General features: G+C 36.0%; 1 protein-coding gene and 1 long non-coding RNA gene across 8 annotated transcripts in view; one reads left to right on the plus strand and one right to left on the minus strand.

Moving 5' to 3' along the window:
• The window catches only part of LOC134540636 (uncharacterized), a 37,700-nt gene extending 24,097 nt beyond the window's left edge, over positions 1-13,603 (minus strand). For 2 of the 6 annotated variants that reach the window (XR_010076473.1, XR_010076472.1), the window contains exons 1-4: positions 10,592-13,601; positions 5,227-9,951; positions 3,011-3,132; positions 1,160-1,300 (exon numbers count right to left, since the gene is read on the minus strand). This is a non-coding gene — a long non-coding RNA (uncharacterized LOC134540636). Of the gene's footprint in view, positions 1-1,159; positions 1,301-3,010; positions 3,178-4,814; positions 9,952-10,591 lie in introns of all 6 variants that reach the window. The other 4 variants (XR_010076471.1, XR_010076470.1, XR_010076474.1 and 1 more) reach the window with 3 other exon arrangements.
• Positions 1-18,632, plus strand: part of LOC134540635 (clavesin-2-like) — a 68,994-nt gene that overhangs the window by 7,954 nt on the left and 42,408 nt on the right. The window lies entirely within an intron of this gene.

An 18,632-nucleotide genomic window follows, 5' to 3' on the forward strand; every position in this document is an offset into this window, starting at 1 on the left:
AAATATGGAATAAATAAAACATTTTGTAAACAGACATTTTCATTGGTTGCCGGCCGCCGTGTACATTATTCTTGCGTAAGAAAGAGTACCTTGGTTACATACCATTTGTAGTATTTTCACCATGCCATTTTTATAACAATTGTTGTTATATAGCATTATAGCATTTTACCATTGATATCCAATACAGCTTAATGTGTCAGCAAGTATGTACTGACAATTATGTTAGCAGACGTAGTGTGTACGGTGTATAGTTGATGTCCGGCGTAAAAGTTGTATTTCGGATTCGTGCGCGCACGGTTTGTTATGGTTAACGCCGGTCCGTGTTTTGTAAAACACAGAACGTGAAAGTCTTTGAGAAAAGAACAGAAAACTATTGTGTTGAATGTTTTTAAAATAATTTCAGATAAATATCCGGATTGTCTTGCGTTACGGTGCTATTTTATAGATTATTCAAAAGCATTGCTTTTTTTCGGCCTATTTCAAAAGTGTAGTAGGGTGGGCAGAAATATGGTGTTGACGAGAAGAATGTGCGTCGCTGGTGGGTTGAAGCGAATAAATTGGGTAATGTAGTTTTCCCTGATTTTGAGTGCGTTCTAGGAGGGGTCGGCCAATACGGTATGTGTGAAAGTAATCAAAGGTAAAATAAACATAGAGGTAATTATATCTAGATTAAATGATTATTTTGCCTTACGCAAATCAAGAGAGTGAAGTGTGATACAATGATAGTAGAGTTCAGATTTACTGTTCACTCAGTCATTATTGACGGGGAACAATACTTATCAAAATATATTTTTACCATACATCATATAGTTTATCTAAATTATCATTCAATATTTTCATAACAAAATAAAGTCTGTTTCCTATGATATTAATAAGCACTGTCACCTTGTTGCATAAAACTACATCGAAAAAATTTCATTCTGCTTCAAATTATTCAATCTATTCACATAGTTCCTTATGTTACGTTTAGTTAATGTTGAAACTAAATTTGTTGTTAACTGCTCATGATTTGGTGATTAATATTTACTTGCTAGTATTGTTTCCCAGTTGTCAATTTTCCTGTGTTGTTTCCTTTGTCTTAATAAACTCTACAGAAATTTGTGCCTAAGCAGAACTTGAATAAGTATTGTTTCAAACTTTTCGGAAAGTTCAAGCCAACCTGTACAACAGTTTCCGCTTCACCTCTGGAGGTCACGTGGTGAAGATGAGGCTTTGGGACCAGCGGTACTGGTCACACACGTCTGCGTGGTATGACGGTGCAGAAGGAGGCCGTGAGGTGCAACAGTGGTGCTCAAGACATCTGTGAAGACATAGGCACGCATCACAAATTGGCGTGCTCGAAGCGAAACAGTCACACTCAGCACCACAGTTTTAACGGCCAGTAGAAAACTATTAAATAACTGTTATGTTTTCCAAAGGGACTAAATGAATTTAAAATATTTATTATAGGTATGTAATATAAATCAAGACTTGTCAGTGATTAAACTATTACTGGGACCAATCTAAATATTTTCTTTTCAACATCACGATTCTCCCACTTATGGGTAATTCCACCCAGATTGAAACCAAATCAAGAAAATCCTAATGTTTTATAAACCTTACTTGTTATATACTATATGAATTATTAACTATTATCTATGCAATGCTAAAATTCTATAAATTTAGATAAATAACTAGCAAGGCTAGACTATTGTACAAAAAAAATTTCAGGGGTTACACTTATTTCTATTATGAATTAAAATCAGTATTACATTTGCAATTGTTACATCCGTAACAATAGAATTGCCCTTATGTTCTTCACGGACGCACTGCCACATTCCTGTTACAGTGGGAGTGTCTACTCCTTCGCCACTTGGAACATGTGTTTTCTGTGCATTCCTCTCTACGAAATAAAGACATTCAACTGTATAACCGATGTAAAAGCTTTGTTTTATCTGCGCTCTCGCTGAACGGTTCAACTACGTATGTACATATGAAAAGATTTCTGATATTGTTTTCAAAGGTGAAGGTGTCCACAGAAACATAGTTGCTAACATCTGTCCCTTTCATACTTGGAGTATAAACATATATGTCAAGCTTTTTTTTTTTGCATACTACAAGCATTACATGTATGATTTCAGGCACATTATACGCAGGAATTAATTACACTATCTTTATGGGTAAAATTGGAACTTTGGGAATATCACATTGTGTACAGAATATTGTATTAGGGCAGAGTGTTCTTCTAAACTATTTGTTTTTTTGTTTCAACGCTGGTTATCAGAAATCAAGTACAAACACAACAAATTGTGCCAAAGACCACGTTACTATAGCATAATCTAAAACCTTTTTACTGAAATAACTGTTTTCTTGTATTCACCACGCTTCTCATCGGTGAGTGATGTAACAATGTTAATGACGTCACATGAAAATGGTACAGTCCAACCGGCTTGGCTTGCAGAGTTCTGGCTCTGGTCAGCAGCCAAGCTCCGCAGGATTGCACCATCAAAACCTGATGCCAGGGGCTGCCCCAGGGGGCCACGGCACTAATTTCTTATTGTTATCATTCATCCCCCCTTCTTAACACAATTTTGTTTCTAAAAAATTTTGTATTAGGAAGTGTTGAATACAAAGTGACGGTCAATAAGTTTTCATGATTTGCTATTAGATTATATTGTAACTCCTCATATAATAATTTCATTTTACGAGTGCCTCAACATTGCCATTTATAAAACTATCTAATGTGTAATTGATTGAGAAAGAATTTTTCTACATAAATGAGTAAAAACATAGACTTGCTTGACGTAACAAATATGTTTGAAGTGCTTTCCCCCCCCCCCCCCCCCCCACACAGGACTTCCCTAATTACTTTTATCCGACTAGCACCTATTCCGTGCTTTCTCAGCCCCCGCAATGGGGACACAGCAGTTTACTGAACGGCAATAAACCACGAGTTTAGCCTAGCGTCTGTTACACCCTGGCACAGAGACCCGCAGACTTTGGGGTCACAACTGATTGCCAGGAACCTCACCTCCTGGGAAGATTCAGTACACAGGTGAAGCCCAGTGCTGCACCTAGCCGCCATCACGACTCAGGTGGGACGTATGCTCCACATCGCGCCAGAGTGATTCCCCTCGGCACAGCCACACATTTCTGCAGCCGTCAACAAATACTTTCAGGATGAGCATACACACGAATCTGTAAAGAAATTACCCTGGGTAATTATTTCAAGTGATAAACTTCTTTGGGGTCAATGAAAGTAAGATTTCAAGGCTTAATTTTACTGCAACATTGATGCGAAACGTTTCTGACCTGCAAAAGACTGAAAATTGCGGCGTAGTGAGTATTAAAGCAGTCCCTGCACTACCGGTTGTGTATTTCAACAGTGACAATTATTTTGTTACAAAATTGTCTTCTTTCTCTCTCTCTCACTATCATTTTACAACTTATGATTCAAAGTTTTAATTGGCAAATAAGTTTCACTTCTTTCACATGTACTGACTTACAAGCACTTTTTAAATCGAAATTAATCACCGATTTTGCTATTTTCTGGCCAAAAATTAAGGAAATCCATTCACCAACCATTCCCATAGGTGTCATAGTTCTTTCTAAACTTTTCTTCATTTTGTTACAACTTTGGCCTACTTTAACGGTCAAGTCTGACAGAAAATTCCCACACACACAATGCCAAGAGTGTCAATCACACAGCTGTTTACACTTGCTTTCCCGAAGCCAGAGTACCCCACCCTTTAGTAAGCAATGTCACATTCCTGAAATTTATCAATCACATTATCATTTATTATGGAAAATCATCTAATTGGTAGCAACTATGTAGTTATTTCAATTCCATTACAATCGTGAAACTGACCTTGGGTGTTGAGAGATACTTTATCATGCACATTATATGCCTTTTCGTAAGTCTATTTGCTTCAAAAGAACAATAATAAAGAAAAAAATTGGACCTACAAATATTACGACTAAAATACATCCCTCATTATAGTAATATCTAGTTAAGCAAATCTCACATTAATATAACAAAATATTAAAAAACAGTTTCATTACCAGGCTAAATAATAATACATTGTTTTTCATCTAATAAACTATCAAAAATATTACTTTTTTAATGGAGCTCTCCTCCATGTTCAATTATAGGCACGTATACCCAACTATATTTTTCACGTACCTACCTAGAATTTCATTTCTCATAGTTACGTTACTTCGCAGACTTCAATATTACCTTTAGTGAACACAGTATTTTCATAACCCACACTGACTTTTCACTTAATTGTTTCTAGTTTGTACAGGCGGAATACATTACTTTCATTAAAATCACTCACACTTTTTCTGTTTGCAAGACAATTCATAACTATTTGTTATTAACACACAGTGTTGTTAAAAGTACTCAGAAAAAGTAATTGGGCTCAATTACAATTAGTGCTGACATTGTAACTAATTACAAGTAAAAATTACTTTACATGGATGTAATCAGTAAAATTACAATAACAATTACAATTACTTTCCGCTACCATTTTAAAACTTACGATTTTTTTTAAACTCTGTTACATTAATATACATACATATATGTTTTGTTAAAAAAAAATGATTAAATTTAGTATCTTTAATTAAATGAATAATATTAGAGGACAAACTTGCTTGAATAACATCGAAACACTCCATACAAGTAGCTACCTGTAATAAAAGTAACACTCCTTAAATGTTTGAATTGATCTTACAATACAATTACAATCGTGGAAATACAGTAGCTAATGTCAGTAAATGTTGTAAAAAAGTGTTAATACATATCATTAATAAAATTCATTATCTAGTTTGCTTACCGTGCATATGATCGTAGCACTACAAGTGTAAAATTATAAACTTTACTAATACAAAAATGTATGTTCTTCATGTTCTTAATTGTATTCATTATACGTTCCAAGAATAAAAGTAACGGCAAGTAAATATAAAGTATCGATTACTTTAATGTATCAATTACAATTAATGTTATGTATTCCGATTACAAGTACGAATTACATTTTTTAAATGTAATTCGTTACAAGTGTTAATTATTTGAAAAGTAGTCGTTACACATATTAAGAGTTCATAGTCAAATGCGGGAACCAGTCTACACATGTTAGAGCTCGTAGATGTCCCATTCAAAGCAACAGCATGCTTCGTCACAACAAAATCAGGATTTCCGCATTTTCCGTGCCCAGCAACTTAAATTTATTTATGAGTCTTCAAACTTACTTTACTTCACGACGCAGGCGTCCAGAAGCAACGACCATATATCATAAAGACCGGAAACTCAACGCTGTTTTTCTGTACCTACAAACAATCGCCGATTACGCTGCCATCTATGAATCTACAAATGAAATACCGTGATCGAAAGTGCGTTAACGATATAAATCGATATGTATAATACAAATCGATTAGCAACGTGTTTCGAGCTATCGAACTGGCTATTTTCCGTCGTATAATAATAATATTAATAATAATAATAGCCTTTTGAATTTGTTTCATAATCTTATTTGCAGGATGCTCGATACAATTTCAATGTGCTGAAAGTGATCCTGTGTTAAAAAAACTGTTCATTTTTTTTTTTAAATTTAAATTTTGGACTAAATGAGATCTGCTAATTAAAATTCTCCTTAGTTATCACAGACACGATCAGGTGGTAACTCAATTCTTTCAAGTCACGTTTGGGCACTACATTTTTCTTTTTCAAATGGAAAATCATTAAAAACCCATTTAACCTAGCGGGATGAATAAACAAAAAGAGTCAAAGTTACAAACATAACCCAAGAAAAAAAAAAGGAACATGAATATAACATTTGATGATTTCACAATTTAAATAAACTAAAAAACTAAGTTTTGTGTACATAGTGCATCTCACACAACTATGTAAACCATAATATGGCAAGGTTGAAACAACACTAAAAAGGCTATTTTTAAAGTTCAATACATCCATCCTTCACTGTCCACAGAATTTTGTTCTTTCGACTCAAGTAGCGACTTGAGTGGTGCAGTCCGCTGGGGAATCGGTGGCGGGAGAATGGGGAGGAGATACCTAGGCATGCACAAGTGTTCCATTGGGCCATAAGTTTTGAAAGTGGGAAATCGATGCCACATATTGCATCCGGCAACCAGCATCAATGAAGGCAATATTCAGGCTGTATGTTTGGTCCACTGAAAGAGGCATTAGGAGGGTAATGATTTGAAGACAATGCTGCAGTCAAACAGTACATGTGCAGTTGGCTGCTGGAGCACCAGTCTTCTTTTCATGAAGGGATCAGAAATGGGAGGGGGGGGGGGGAAGTATATATGCTTAAGGAAACTATGTAGAAAAAAAAGGCATTCCACTTGTAGTTTTCGTATATCACCAATAAATCTGTATAAAAATATTCCGGTTTATATTTGAATGACCCTATTATCTAATTCACTTTTAAGAATAATATTGTATATTGTTGCATTCAAAATTTACATTAAAAAAATGACATTGTGACTTACAAAAAGTCAACAGTAAATACAATATTAAAGTTTACTAGTCAAGCCTTGAAATTTTGAGTTAAAATTCAGCATGAATTATTTTTGTGTTAAGTCTAAACCTTTAGACCTCATAAATCATAAATATTTTCTTCAAAAGTTGTTATTTCAAGATCAAAAGTAAAGTAAAAGACCTAGTAATTGTATCTCACTTACACAACTTTAAAGTGTACAAATAAAATCATATATAGTTCTCAGAATGAGTTTCCTTGGCCCACTCGTGTTTCAAGTATACCAGCTTTCTCACATTACACAAGGTAGCACACCACACTTTTCTGATGGTTCATAAATTTTTGTGAAGGAAAATAGTATAAATAATGCTGTAAAGACCTAATATAATTTCTGGTTTGAAGCTAACTACTGCTAAATAAATCTAAAACCAACTGTATAGCTCTTAGAAACATATGTACTATGGAGTAGATGAAAGAATTGGACTGAGGATACCTTCTTTCTCTTCACCCACAAGATGAAACAATTTATATTTAAACACAATGTGGGTAAATGTTCCGCACAGCGTATCCAAGCCTATCCCTTGATCCTAATGGCATGATCCTGAATATATTGATCCTGTGGTACATGATGCTTGCTGTTTTAATTTAGTATATAGAAAGATCCTGGATACAATAATGGGGTGATGTAACAATGAATTCTGATGGTATTATCACATCAAATAAAAATCTGAAAGTAATTTTTTTTTTACTTCCAAAAATTATTTTTATTGTAATATTTTTGTTATGTCCAGGATCTTTGATGTACTAAATTAAGACAGCAAGCATCATGTACCACAGGATCAATCATACAGGATCAAGGCTTGAACTTGAGTACGTGATAAGGAACAATTACCCACGTATAACAAGAAGATACCAAAATTTAATTATAACTGAACAAAAAAATAAGATGCAGTAAAGGAATGCTAAGGGTAATGGAAAGTCCTAAATAGGTAATTTCATTTTCTGGTTTATAAAATAGCCTATTTGAAGCATAATATAGATTTTCATGTACACAGGTGAGATTGGCACAATTTTAATTGTTTCGCTATCAACATTTTGCAGAATACTTTATTTTATTAATTTAATTGGAGGTCTATGTGCATTTTAGCAATGCAGTCAGCATACAGAGAGCAAGTGCAATAATTAAAGTTATCATTTTTTGTCTCTGAATATATTATTTTCACTCATTGCAGTAATGTTTGGTTACATTAAAGTTTCAAAAGATATTTAGAAAGTTTTAAATAAATAAGAATGGATGCGATAGTGTACACTGTACAGAAGTTTTATTATTATTTTTTTAAATTTCCACCCACTGGTATTTTCAACTTCTTGCAGCACTGGTTAATCCTAAAAAAATTGTTTCAGATCAAAGTTTTATACAAGTTTTAGAAGAATTGCAATAATTGTTATAGATTTTATAGTTAACTTAATAGAGTAATTAAGAATATTTGTTTGTCCATTAACCCCTCATTATTTTACCCACAGCACCCTTGGTGGTTATCAGGTGGTTATAAAATTTTTTAAAATTGACAACAAATTTGAACAGATTCTATGGTGTGCCTACTAAGATAGTTAGGAGTTTTTTGTCCTCAAACCCTTGTTTTTTCCCACCCCTTAACAGTTATGGCTGGTCATATTCAAGTATGTAGACAAAATTTTTGGTAATACTCCTTTAAGTTATAATATGTTCAAACAGATGTGATATGTTTCATGTTATGGGAGTTGAAGTGATTTAAATGTTTTTCAAAAAATCTTCCCCATTTATACCCCTTTTGTTGGCCTATATCCATTAACAAACTCAACTGAGAATTTCCATAACCATATTTTATGTATTAAGTGATTTATTTGTACAAAATTATGGCAGTTATAATGACAATAAAAATGTGGTACATACACATGGTAACGACTGCAACAGGTAGTCTTTCTTCGAAACATACCTAACAGTACAATTTATTCTAGTCATGAGTTTGCTTTTTTCAGCTAATTTATAATACCTGAACAATTTTAACTTACAAGAAATGTAACACATATTTAGTACTTACAGTTAAATTGATCAATACTACTTTTCACACTTTATTCTACAAATGATGTTTAATCCCTTCAGTCAAATAAATTAACCAAAAACAATTCATTTGAAATCAAATAACAAAATACTACTAGTTTATAAGATGGTAAGAATTCATTTAAAAGCATGTGTTATTTTTTAGTATGCAGACTTTTTTGGGAGCTGCATGTATATAAAAGCTTGTAACCTTTTAATTTTATTTTAGATATTTCAATTTTCTCATGTTACTCAATACATGTATGTGTCCACTGGCTTACGTAAAACACTTTTACATACATAAAAAACTTTTGTATAATTGTGCGCTGTGAATACAGGTAATCCTGAATGTTCTTATGAAGTGACATCCAATTTTAAATATCATTTAATTTAACACAATAAATCAAATGAGTGGTTGTAACTTATAATGAACACAAAAGTAAGAAAAAAAAGGCCACACGGCAGAAATGGTAGTTAAAAAAAAGGTAGAGGGCTCAGTGGAATTTCATTACATTTACAAATCGGAATACTTTTGTAGTTTATAATGTAAAAAAAAACCTTTATACTGAATAGTTATTGAACATAAAACATCAAGTAAAATAAGTTTTTAAGTGTGGATGTAGAACTTATTGAAGGTTCAATTGCATACTATACTACAACTTACTTTCTAACTAGCTGTATATACATCACATGAGCATAGGTTATAAATATGTTGAAGATCAACATTTTAAATTTTCCTCTACAATTTATGGTCAGCCTTGCTATGTTTAAACTCGAATTACAATTCTTTGAAGAGAGTGGCCCAATCCCATGTATTGTGACTTTTTTTGCAATGTGATTCAAGGAATTGGACTGATCGGAAAAAAATGTTAAGGCAACAGATAAGGGAAACAGTAGAGAACTGTGTAGGAGGTTTAATAAAAAAAAGTATCCCGGTCACCATACCAATCTTTAACATCAAATAAAAAGTGTGAAATACCCCACACATATATGTTTGTATGCGCCTGTACAAAGGTTGTAATGATGGACTGCATGTTGACCAATAATGTTAAATACTGCTTCATCACATGTAAATGCTACCTGTGAATAACAAAGGACCTTAGAGGCAGGTGAAAATATATATCTGCACAAGTAGATCTTACAAGTTATGTTATGTAACATAAACATTTCACCTATATTTGGCAGCATTCTAGACATAATAAATTATAACAATAGATCCATACTTCACTGTCCACAGAATTAAAATATGTTGTAGCAGCACCACGATTCAATTTGATGCAGTCACATGTAGTGAAAGCTCCAATATCAAAATGTTCGGAACATACATATTTAGTTTTAAATGTTTCAGCATTACTGGCATCAAGGTCATAGCCAATTGCAGCAATCCACTTCAATAACCTGGAAACAAAACAAAAAAATTTTATAGTGTGAGCTAGTACATACTTAAATCAGTATTTCCAGATTATTAGCTAGCATGTAGCATACTATAAATATAAGGTATAAACATACATGTATTTAATTATGTGTATTTAGTTTAGCATTACCACTCAATGAACGTATATATTTCAGAGGTAATGTTTTATTATTAAAGTGCTGTAGAGTGTAATAAATTTGGTGGGTTTCTCTTAATTACGATATATTAATTTTCATTGAATCACATATTGTATAAATAATATAAATTCAGTAACACAAAACGATTTTTAGGGTTCATATCACAAATCATTACATTTAAATTACTGATTTATGGTAATTTTACTAAGCCCATACTATCCCCAAATGGGTATATGTATATATATGTGTATACATATGTGTGTGTATGTATATATATATATGTATGTGTATATATATGTGTGTGTGTGGGTTATTAAAAATAAATAAATGATTATACTACGTAATTACAAAATTATTATGTGCGCAAATTCAGGTCTCGATAATATCGCTCTATAAATCCTGTATAATAAGCCTTAACATAAATGCCTAACCCTTAACATGTTAAACCACTTATTGTAATTTTTTTAATATAAACATCAGTACTCACTTGCTTCGGCTTCATGGAAATCTGAATGTTGTCACATCAGGATTAACAGTAATACTGTTCCTGCACGAAGACACAAAACATTGATGTGTATTCACAGGCATCTTCATCGGCTTCTTAATTCACAATCATATAGGAAAATAATTCAAAATGATAAATCAAAATCCATCTTTCACTCGACCAAAATCTACTACAAACCGAAAAAAAAAAGAGCGACTATAATGCTCAAATCAATCTGTAAACGAATATTACTGCAAAAAAAAAACAATTTTTACAAATCAACTGTTTTTGAAATCAAAATAAATTAATATTACACTATATTTATTGCATTATTAGTATTTATTGCATAAATTTAGTTTCTTATAAACATTCAATTGACATTTGATTATGAACACTAACGCTACCTATGAATTTACAAAAGAACTAGGTCAATCTACTAGCGCTATCTGTTGTGCAGATTAAAAATAGTATCTGGCTCTAGTAGTAGTGATGGATGGGTCGTTCGTGAACGATTCGTTCAAAAAGAACGAATCTTTGAGAGAACGAAATCTTGCGATTCGTTCACGATGTAAAGAACCGGCTCTTTGAGAGCCGGTACCTTGAAAGATTCGGAAGAACGAAAACGCGGAGAGAACGAGAGAACCGGCCACCCGCCCGGTCTGATTCGTTCGTGAAATGATTCATGACGTCAGGAGTCTGAAGAATTAGTAATCACAGCGTGCGCATGTTCACGTGAGCAAACGATAACTGATCAAATTAAATAGGGGAATATGAAAAGTATCTATACCTGAAAATGTCAACTGTTAAGTAGTGGTTTAAAATTGCTTTTTCACATTCACTTACACAAATTTGGAGAAAAAAAAAAACCGTATGAATTAAAAATAACAGGGAAAGTAACTACAAATGTTCACACATACCATTTTTGGGTTAATTAATGTACTTCATATGTTTCTCTTCATACTGAATCGCAGTAGTAGTATTACATTTTTGTCTTTTTTTCTCTAAATGTGTTGGTCTACATGTAAACACTTACTGTCACTAGAGTGTAAATAGCCTATATATTAATATTTGTAACTTAAAAAGTAATAAAATATTAATAATCTTGTTTCATATACGCAACTGTGATTCCCTGGTTACGGAAAGTAATGTTCAAATTCAAATACAAAAACACGTACCTAATACTCTAAAGGATGAACGAGTTACGACACCTGATAAAAGAGCCAGATCCCATACACAGAAAAGAACGAATTGACCGAGATGAACGAATCATTTCACGGAACTCATCCAAAAGAACCGTTCTGCCCATCACTATCTCGTAGCCGGCGGCCGATCGTCGTTTGTTTCTTGTCCGTCTTCGGGCGCACTCGGCTCCTTCCGGATATATACGAAGAGGGATTAGTTACCAAGCAGGAGTCCCACAAGGCAGCATTTTGGGGCCGGTTTTATTCAATATTTATATCCATGATATGCCTAAGCCCGCACACCGATCAGTTCAGTTTGGCTGCTACGCGGACGATACGGTATTGTTTAGCAGATCTAGTATTCTAGAACTCGCAGAAGACAGATTGCAAACCGCGTTAAATTCAATAGAACAGTGGTGCACAAAATGGCGAATTAAGGTAAACCCTACTAAATCAGAAGATATAGTTTTTACGCGTAAACATCTCTCACCACGACTAACACTTTTCAATGAGCACATTCCTCACAAAAATGTTGTTAAATATTTAGGCGTGCGCATGGATAGGAAACTGCTATGGCGCGATCACATAGAGGCGAAAAGAAAAACAGCTTTCACTAGGCTCATGGCCCTCTACCCTGTCATGAGCAGACGTTTAGGTAGCTCTGTTAAAAACGGAATAATAATTTATAACGCACTAATAAATCCAATAATCACGTATGCAGCGCCGGTGTGGGCAACAGCAGCGGAATCTCACTTAATCAAGCTGCAGAGAATTCAGAATAAGAGTATTCGTATTGCGACAGATGCGCCTGTGTATTGCCCCGTAAGGGCTATGCACAGAGAGCTCAAACTCGAACTTTTAAAACATTATTATTTCCGAACTGCGCAAAAATTCTATGATAGATGTGCCATAAGCAGAAACCCATATATTTCATCACTGGGCGAACAAGATCCAGAGTTGCATGGAAAATATAAAATGCCAAATTCAATCTTGGCTCACAGACCTCCGTAGTGTGCTGTGGCTGGCTGAACGATCGGCCAATCAGTCTCCCGCGAGTTGAAACTTAAATTATAGACATTAATGAAATAATTTGCTAATTCAAAATGGTCCGAAGTACGCAGGTGTAGGTTTGGCTCCCGGGAGTTCCACTGCCTGTGCTGTTAGGGCTGACTCCTTATGTCCGATGGGCATGGCCCGCCTGGCAGACTTCACCGCCAGTGCCGGTTGTGTTTCTGAAAGACATGGGATTTTGAATTGCAAGCTTGCAACAAATACCAAAATGCGAATAGGTCTTGACTTAATTCACCTGTAACTTTATACACCGACAGTTCCTCTATATTTAACTAGTAGTATAGTAGTAATTAGAGATTTGTAAATTTGTATTAAGTCCTAGATACTAAGTAATAGTCATAAAAAAATATATATTTCTAAAATAATAATTTAAAAAAATAAAATAAAATAAAAATAATATTTATAGTTATTATTGTAGTTTTATCTTAAGCACTGCACACCCATCCATGAGTTGGGTGTTTGCATATTTTCGTGACGAAATGCCTAGTTTGTAAGTCATTTATCTGTTTTCTGTCTTAGAGTTTCTTAGTTTTTTAGGTGCTGACTGGCGGCGGAGTGGGTGGTCAGTGCAACCACTCACCACCAGGGGCGCTTGCATCCCTGGCCACTAAATCCCGTACTGGACAATTAGCAAAGCGGACCATGAGTCCAAGTGTCCAACCCCCGCATGGTAGACTCTTTTCTACTCTGTCCAACACTTCATCCAGACCATCCTCTGTCTCCTGTAAATTCCTACACGTAATGCATGCCAATTTGCATCCCGCATGAATGTGCCCAGGGTTTTCCCTGTGTCTATGCAGGTTTTACCTGGGCCCAACCTATCTCTAGTTAAAGTCTAGATTTAAGAGTGAGGGGGGGTTAGTCATGGTGCCAATCGCTGCCATGGCTGGCCAATCCCCTCCTAGCACATGATGCATGCGACCCTCTCCCTGTATGGCTAATCCCAGCATGACTAGGCGTATAGGCTTCGGCCTGAGACGCACCTAGGTCCCTCCCTAACCCGGACCCCTCCAAAGTACACTTAGTTTTAGTTAGGTTAGGAAAGAGAAAATTAGTTACCGAGCATCCTTGGTAACCGTAATTTACAAGAAAATTAACAGAAATAAAAACTTACATTAATAAATTTATTAAATAGTAATTAAAAATAGTTACAATATATTATTTCAATTTTGATTGCCAACCTAGGGAATACGTTACCGGGCAGCTGGTAACAATTACGATCATAACCTTGCAACGTCCTTTTATAATGTGTTGGACTATGCACTGAAACAAATATATACTTTCATAGTTAGGTGGATGGCAGGATGAAGTTTAAATTTTTTTTTCAAAATTTTCATCACTGAGAAGTTTCCAATTCTCTTTTAATTTAATTTTTTTATTTGGAATTTGTCACATGCCCACCAACAGTCGTAGACTTTAGTTGTGGGCGCTACATGTAATAACAGGAACACAGTTATCACTACTAGTGTATGGACTCCCACCTCCGTCGGTACCATAGGAGGAAAACATCTACGGATGGCCAGCAAACAATTTGATTTATACATATAACCACAAAATATATTTTCTATTCACCCTGCCGATTGAAAAAACTAAAAAGATTTCAGAAAACGATTTAACTGGAAATTCTCCAACAAAGTTGTCGTGTAGGACGTGTGAAGTGGAGAGGTTGGTAGCCCTGCGGGTCGTCAGCAAGATGGTGCTGGTGAGGTCGTTCGGTCGAGTGTGTTGATATTGGGTTCAGGAGTGGAAGGATACAAGGACAGGATGTCGAACAGCGGGCGAAGTGCTAACAGCATGTCAGGAAGGACGTAATAAAAGTTTAACAAAATATTGAAGTCACTAAATAAAATGCAAGTCTGGAAAAGTACTGCATAAACTCATGCTTTAGCCAAGGTGTTACGTTGTATGTTTTTGCCCGGCTAACCACACATAGAAACGTAACAATACAAAACAAACAATGTTCCTGAGGTTCTGCTTTATTTGGAAATAAAAGAGTTTATTAAATTATCTTTGTTTATTTCTTTAAAAAAAATGTTTTTTCTCATCGTTACATGGCTTCAATACACAATTTTACAAATGAATTTAATTAGAAAAACTTCGTTACTTGTACAGTTTTTGTCTTTTCTTATACGAATTTTAACGATATCTTTGAATTTTGATAGGATGAGGTCCAAATACATACCATACCAGACATTTTTCTGTTGATGGTCGTTGAGTCTTGTCGCTCACAAAAAAATAGAATTTATTACTGTCCCTTGGTTATCGATGTAACTCAAGGTACGGTCGCGCACTGACCGAAGTCCCGCGAAGTTGGGCCGTTGCCGACGCCTAGGGCCTAAATTTCTAATACATTATTCCGAAAAAAAAAAATGAACTTAGTTTAAAAAATTACGGCCTGGCCCCAGCCCCTAGGCGTTAAATTGTCCCTTAGTGCAACTCCATAATATTGTGCGAGTTGCCGATGACGCGACCGGACTGGACGACAATCTTTTTTTTTTTTTTTTTCCTAACCTAACTAAAACTAAGTGTATTTGGGAGGGGTCCGGGTTAGGGAGGGACCTAAGTGCGTCTCAGGCCGAAGCCTATACGCCTTAGTCATGCTGGGATTAGCCATGCAGGGAGAGGGTCGCATGCATCGTGTGCTAGGAGGGGATTGGCCAGCCATGGCAGCGATTGGCGCCATGACTAACTCCCCTCACTCTTAACTCTAGACTAAACTACTAGATAAGTTGGGCCCAGGTAAAACCTGCATAGACACAGGGAAAGCCCTGGGCACTTTCATGCGGGATGCCAAATTTCATGCATTAATTTCAGGCAGGTTCAATACGGGAGAAAGAAGGATGGTTCAGGAAGAAGAGTTGGTCAGAGCAGAAAGAGTCTACCATGCGGGGTTTGGGCGCTTGGACTTAAATGTCCGCATTGTTTGTTGTTCTGCAGTTCTGGATCTTCTGACCAGGGACGCGAGCGCCTCTGGTGGTGGCTGGCCACACCGGGCCACCCACTCCGCCTCCAGTAGCACCTAAACTAAAAGAAGAAAATTAGAACACCTTACTTACTAAACATACACAAACAGAACATATTTCACTATGTGTACGCTCTGCTAGTGCGGAGCGTAGGCTACATTATTTAAGATATCTTAAAGCTAATAACTTAATATGAATTAAACTATTATATTTTTGGTATTTTATTTGATTTTTTTGTTTTTATTATTTTTAATTTTTCTCTCTTAGCCTAATATATTATATTACTTTATTTAGTATCTTAATATCTACGCACTTAAATATAGTGGTAGAACTGCCAACATATAAAGTCACAGGCGAATGGGAACAGAGCACTCGTATTGTTTTAAATATTCAAAATTTTAAGTAGTCATGCCCTGCAGCAGTGGTACCCATCGGAAAGCAGCATGCCACTCGTATCGGCAACCCCAGCTCGATCGGTGTTTATTTGCACTAACTATCCGGGCAAACACGTATCACAGGACACGACTTCTACCACTAATTTTAAATTATATCGTCGCGACGCACCACAGGCCTACCATGCCCGGCAGCAAGCAGCATGCCACTCGTATCGGCATCCCCAGCTCGATCGGTGTTTACTTTCACTGAATGCGAGGGCAGAGGGCAGGTTTAATGCAGTACGACACTCTTTGTCGCTACGTTTGGTAGCCTAACTATTTATTATTGTAATTAAGTATAAATTAACTTGAAGTTTCATTTTAATTCACGAGTAGTATTTTCATTGGCCGGACGAGTCGGCCAACCACAGCGCAGCTACGGGGGCCTGTGAGCCAGGATTGAAACCGGCATTTTATATTTCCGATGCAAATCCGGATCTTTGTCGCCAAGGGAGGAAATAAACGGATTTTCACTTAATTTACATTTATCATAGAATTTCTGAGTAGTCCTAACATAGTAGTCCTTTAATAATTCGAGTTTTAGCTCCCTATGCATGGCCCTGACGGGACAATACACAGGTGCTTCAGTCGCGATACGAATGCTCTTGTTCTGTATTCTCTGTAGCTTTTTCAGATGGGATTCTGCTGCTGTTGCCCACACTGGTGCCGCATAGGTAATAATGGGTTTAATTAGCGCGTTATATATGGTTAATCCGTTTTTAACTGAGCTACCTCGTCGTCGACTCATGACTGGATAGTGTGTCATTAATCTCGTGAATGCCACCTTTCTTTTTGCTTCTATATGGTCGCGCCATAGTAATTTACGATCCATATGTACGCCTAAATATTTTACTACGTTTTTGTGCGGTATTTCTGCATTGAATAGCGTTAATTGCGGCCTATTTTCTAGTGGCGGGAGATGTTTCCGCGTAAAAACAATGGCTTCGGACTTTGTAGGATTAACTTTAATTCGCCATTTCGTGCACCAATTTTCTAGTGAGTTTAACGCAGTTTGAAGCCTTTCTGTTGCAAGATTTAAGTTGCGTGACCTACTAAACAATACTGTATCGTCGGCGTATAGGCCGAACTGTACTAGGCGATGCTCAGGTTTAGGCATGTCGTGTATGTAAATGTTAAATAAAACGGGCCCCAGTATGCTACCTTGCGGAACGCCTGCTCTGATTCGTTTCTCGTCTGACAGTGCCCCCTCTGTAGTGACTCTGAACGAGCGATTGGCTAAATACGAGGCTAATAATTTTATATAGCAGTCGGGGAAATCGGCTTGGTATAGTTTATAGATTAAGCCTGCGTGGAAGACTCTATCAAAAGCTTTCTCTACATCTAGAAACGTTGCTACATTATAGCTGTTCCATGTAAACGCTGTTACTATTTCTTCCGTCATGCGTACTAGTTGTTGCGTAGTGGAATGCGCGCTGCGAAATCCGAATTGTTCATTCGGCAATATGTTGCGTTCTTTAATATGAGTATTGAGTCGTTGCAAAATTATGTACTCAGCTACCTTTGACATTATACTTAGTAAGCTAATTGGCCGATAGTTTTGTGGCATTGTTTTATCTTTACCAGGCTTATGAAATACCATTACGTTGGCCTGTTTCCATTGTGAAGGGAAATATTGCAATTTAAACATGGCATTTATTAATTCAGCTAAGTACTCTAAAATTTCATCAGGCAGTTTCTTAAGGACAACTGCCTGTATGCCATCTATTCCCGGAGCTTTACGCGGTTTCATACGTTTAATAGTCTGCTTAACTTCCTGCGATTGAGTTAGATAAGGCTCTGAAGTTAAAGGCTGATTTAGTTTTATTCTTAATTCCCTATATATCATTGCATTAAATATTGGGTCGCAGGGCTCGATATTAGGTTTAAATGCTTCTTCTAATGTGTCCGCGAATGCCTGTGCTTTATCTATTGGTGTATAAGCGACTCCAGTATGGGTTTGTAATGGAGGAATTTTATCTGTCTTGTGGAGGAACCGCTTTGTCATACTCCAGGTGCTACCATCTTGCACCTGGAGCTGGGAGACTTTCGCCTCCCATTGGCTGTCCCTCCACAGAGTTATCTCATCGGAAATTATTCTTTGTAATTCATTAATACGCGCTTTAATGTCACGCTGTCTACGCCTAGTATGTTCGCGCCTTAGTCTACTTTTCTGTGATATTAAGTCCCTTATGTATGCCGGCAGCTCTCCCTGCTTAAACTTAACCTCCTTTACTGGGATGCACGAGTTTATTGCAGTTTGTATATTTACTGTGAGTTCTGTTACTGCTGTTTCAATACTTTCTTTAGTTTCTAGGTTGGCAGCATCGGCTGCGGGCACGTTATCTAATAGATGCGTCTGAAAGCCTCGCCAGTCAGCTTTTTTATAGTCTTTGAT

The sequence above is a fragment of the Bacillus rossius genome, chromosome 17, assembly GCF_032445375.1.
Source record: "Bacillus rossius redtenbacheri isolate Brsri chromosome 17, Brsri_v3, whole genome shotgun sequence".
Classification (NCBI taxonomy): Eukaryota; Metazoa; Arthropoda; class Insecta; order Phasmatodea; family Bacillidae; genus Bacillus; species Bacillus rossius.